Source organism: Nansenia antarctica, assembly GCF_963989245.1.
Source record: "Nansenia antarctica genome assembly, chromosome: 11".
NCBI lineage: Eukaryota > Metazoa > Chordata > Actinopteri > Argentiniformes > Microstomatidae > Nansenia > Nansenia antarctica.
The window spans coordinates 20,110,963-20,115,572 of NC_137681.1; positions in this window are offsets into that span (position 1 = coordinate 20,110,963).

Consider the following 4,610-nt stretch of genomic DNA (forward strand, 5'->3'; position numbering starts at 1 on the left):
GGTAGGTTAGCCTGGTTGGTTAGTCTGGTTGGTTAGCCTGGTTGGTTAGTCTGGTTGGTTAGCCTGGTTGGTTAGCCTGGTTGGTTAGTCTGGTTGGTTAGCCTGGTTGGTTAGCCTGGTTGGTTAGTCTGGTTGGTTAGTCTGGTTGGTTAGCCTGGTTGGTTAGTCTGGTTGGTTAGCCTGGTTGGTTAGCCTGGTTGGTTAGCCTGGTTGGTTAGTCTGGTTGGTTAGCCTGGTTGGTTAGTCTGGTAGGTTAGCCTGGTTGGTTAGTCTGGTTGGTTAGCCTGGTTGGTTAGCCTGGTTGGTTAGTCTGGTTGGTTAGCCTGGTTGGTTAGCCTGGTTGGTTAGTCTGGTTGGTTAGCCTGGTTGGTTAGCCTGGTTGGTTAGTCTGGTTGGTTAGCCTGGTTGGTTAGTCTGGTTGGTTAGCCTGGTTGGTTAGCCTGGTAGGTTAGCCTGGTTGGTTAGTCTGGTTGGTTAGTCTGGTTGGTTAGCCTGGTTGGTTAGTCTGGTTGGTTAGCCTGGTTGGTTAGTCTGGTAACTTAGTCTGGTTGGTTAGCCTGGTTGGTTAGCTTGGTAGGTTAGCCTGGTAGGTTAGCCTGGTTGGTTAGTCTGGTTGGTTAGCCTGGTTGGTTAGCCTGGTTGGTTAGCTTGGTAGGTTAGCCTGGTAGGTTAGCCTGGTTGGTTAGCCTGGTTGGTTAGCTTGGTAGGTTAGCCTGGTTGGTTAGCCTGGTTGGTTAGCTTGGTAGGTTAGCCGGGATCAGATGTCATTTGTGGGAGGCGACACATCTGATTTGGAGACGACATGATGACTAGCAGCAGAGCTCACAGCTGCCCTCTATTGGACAGAGGCAGGTACGGCCAGCGCTACAGGGAACCAGAAGATAGGCGGTGTACCATAGGAGGAGGAGGAGGAAGGTAGGACTACAGGGAACTATGGTTAGTCAGGGAAACAGATGTTTCTAGAAGTAGCCAGTAAACATACAGTATTTACTATTCACATATCGTCGTCACGAACTCTGCCGGCATAAACTGTTAACAGTGGATAGTTGACTATGAAGTCGCTACACGTTTACAACCAAGCTCACATGCAGATGAACGAGACAGACCAAACACACTCCTGCTTTTCATTAAAAAAACTTTATTTGGTCCATTGGAACCTGAGATTAGAAATTAAACATACAGGATTTTATACATATACTCATATATTTCCCCCCCCATCCAAAATCAATAAAATATTCTATATATCACATTCTCGCCCAATAGGAGTTCCATGTTGTTACAGCATGTGTTGGATTGGATCTTCTCTACAGGGGACGACAGCTGATTGGTTGGTTCACTGGTTGGGGGAGGGGGGAGTAACGCATCAGAGTCTGTACAATTTACAAAGAGAACCAGAGAGCCAGGCCAGAGAGGCAGGCCAGAGAGCCAGGCCAGAGAGGCAGCTGGCTGGACTGTCATATGGCCTGACATGATGGGATCCCCAGCCCCCTGGCCATCGCCTCAGTTAAACACCAGGGGGCTCTACTGCTGCAGGAAGAGTCACTCACTACCACAACTCAACTCAAGAGATGATTCACAAGACCTTAGAGAGAGGCAAAAACAACAGCAACAATAATAATAATAACAACAATGATAAAAACATATATCTATATATACCTTTAAAAAAATCAAACACACTAACATGTAAAGTGAAATAGCAACAGTCACTGAGACTATTATGACATCAGCCACTGAGACTATTCCGACGCTGGGTTTGAGGTGTCTTGATTTCAGGTATTTCAGTGCAGGTTCAGTTCCAGACAAGCTAGTCTGACTGGGTGAAACACAGCCACAAATTAACATTCCTTTATCTGTCAATCAATCAATCAATCAACCAACCAACCAACCAACCAACCAACCAACCCATCATTCATTCAGACAGTAGACCCAATCAATATTTACGCCGTTCACAAACGTTCCACCTTCCGTTGGGAAACACGGCATCCTTCACACAGTAGATTCTCTTGTGCTTTTTTGTTATCAAATTATTTTTTTCACAAATAAATAAAGATGAGGAATGACAGCTAGTCTGTACCGTGACGAGAGAGAACCAACGTTCTCCTGGCCATGTTCACCAGGTGTCAGACCTCATGACCAACAGCGGCTCTACCGGGCCTTGACTGGGTGTTATTAACTCTACATAATGCCATCATAAGCAGTCATAACAGTCCATAGGGTTCATACGCCTTCAGGAACACTAGCTGGTTGTCCAACCCGTTGTGAGTGGTTTCATTGCACAAGGCGACATGGTAATCATGATGTTCAAGGCGTTGCCATGTATGGTTTACAGTTCTATAGGGACAGGTTCCCAGACACAGATTCATCCTGGACTAAATCACACTTTCAATGGGGAGTCTTCACTGAAGGTGCTTTTAAATCGAGGAGGCGGCTTAATCTATCTATCTATCTATCTATCTATTAATCTATCTATTAATCTGGCCTGGGGAGTGGCAGATAAGGTTTCTGGCGGCGTTGCGGCGGTAACTCGGTACACTCACCGTCTTGTCAACAAAACACACACATTTCCGGGGGACCCTACATTTCATGGTGACCCTACATTCCAACTCAGGTCCTAGTCAACCAGGAGGAATGACGTCATCCCAAACTAATTATACCATGAGGGCACCTGGAATATTCCTCACGTCAGATTTCAAGTTTTTCCCCATTTCACTCCGAGGCAGAAAAAGAGATGGAGGGATAGAAGGAGAGATGGAGGGATAGAAGGAGAGATGGAGGGATAGAAGGAGAGATGGAGGGATAGAAGGAGAGATGGAGGGATAGAAGGAGAGATGGAGGACAGACGGAGAGATGGAGGTACGAAAGGAGAGATGGAGGTACGAAAGGAGAGATGGAGGGACAGAAGGAGAATTGGAGGACAGAAGGAGAGATAGAAGGAGATGGAGGGGTAGAAGGAGAGATGGAGGGATAGAAGGAGAGATGGAGGGATAGAAGGAGAGATGGGGGCAGAAGGAGAGATGGAGGTATAAAAGGAGAGATGGAGGAACAGAAGGAGAAATGGAGGACAGAAGGAGAGATGGAGGGATAGAAGGAGATGGAGGCCGAAGGAGAGATGGAGGGATAGAAGGAGAGATGACCTGACCTGTCAGTCTGCATCTCAGAAATGCAGGGAGAGGTTATTATTAACTGAGGGAGCGGTGTGTGTGTGTTTGTGTTATTAACTGAGGTTGCGGTGTGTGTGTGTGTGTGTGTGTGTGTGTGTGTGTGTGTTATTAACTGAGGGAACGGTGTTCTGGTGTCGAACAAAAGCGATCTGGAAAAACTACCTCAGAGGCAGACAGCACACACTGCACAAGACTGGTAAAGCTGTCAGGGGGCTCGTGTGTGGGTGTGTGCGTGCGGGTGTGTCTCCAATAAAGCCTCTGGTTTGTTATTAAAACAGGAGAATTATGTTTTCTAATGTTTGTGTGTCTACAGGGGACCAGACCATGCTCAGAGTTGATACACCAAACTAAATTAACCCTCCTCAACTCTCCTCCACCTCCTAAAATCTCCTCCACCTCCTCAAATCTCCTCCACCTCCTCAACTCTCCTCCATCTCTTAAACTTCCATCCTCCACCTCCTAAACTCTCCTCCTCCACCCCCTCCACCCTCCCTGTGTAATCCCACATGCCAAATCTCAACACTCATCCTGACCAGAGAGCATGGATCACAACTACTGCATGTAGAGTTACCATAACAATAACAACAACAACAACAACAACAACAACATGTAGTTACTATAAGAACAACATGTAGAGTTACTATAATAACAACATGAGTTACTATAACAACAACAACATGCAGTTACCATAACAACATGTAGTGTTACCATAACAACAACATGTAGAGTTACCATATTAACATGTAGAGTTGCCATAACAGCATGTATAGTTACCATAACAACATGTAGAGTTACTACAGGAGTATTCCAGCTAAGCTCCTGTATGTAGCTTTTAAACTGTGAATGAGTCCAGCAGTTATAGATCTAGGTATGAATCCAGCAGCATGGGTTTGATTAGTTTGGTCTGGAGTAGGACAGGACACAGACAGAGAAACAGAGAAACAGACAGACAGACAGATAGACAGTACCTTATTGATGGCTTGTTCAATGGTTCAAGCACACGTACGTTCAAATACAAACAGCGAAGAGAACATTTTGTAAAAAAAATAAATTAAAAAGACCAATGTCAACAAAAACTGCTTGTTTTATAAAAAATGTAAATGGTTTGTTGTGGTATAACTGGTAGTTGTTTGGCTAGTACCATGTGGTTAAGAACAGGGAACACCCACCACCTCCTCCCCAACCCTCACCCTCACCCCTAGCATCCCACAGCAGTACTGGGTCAGGGGGTGGAGTCAGGCGTCAGGTGTGGGCGGAGCTCAGTCTGGTCCGGGCATGCTGATTGGCTCAGTGGGAACAGAACATGGCAGCCCATCGTGGCTCAGTAGTTACAGCACGCCACCCTGACCCCTGACCTTTCACCTCCGATGGAGACTGCCAGTCAGTTCATCATCATCATCATCATCATCATCATCATCATCATCATCATCATCTTCCCTATCAGGTGAG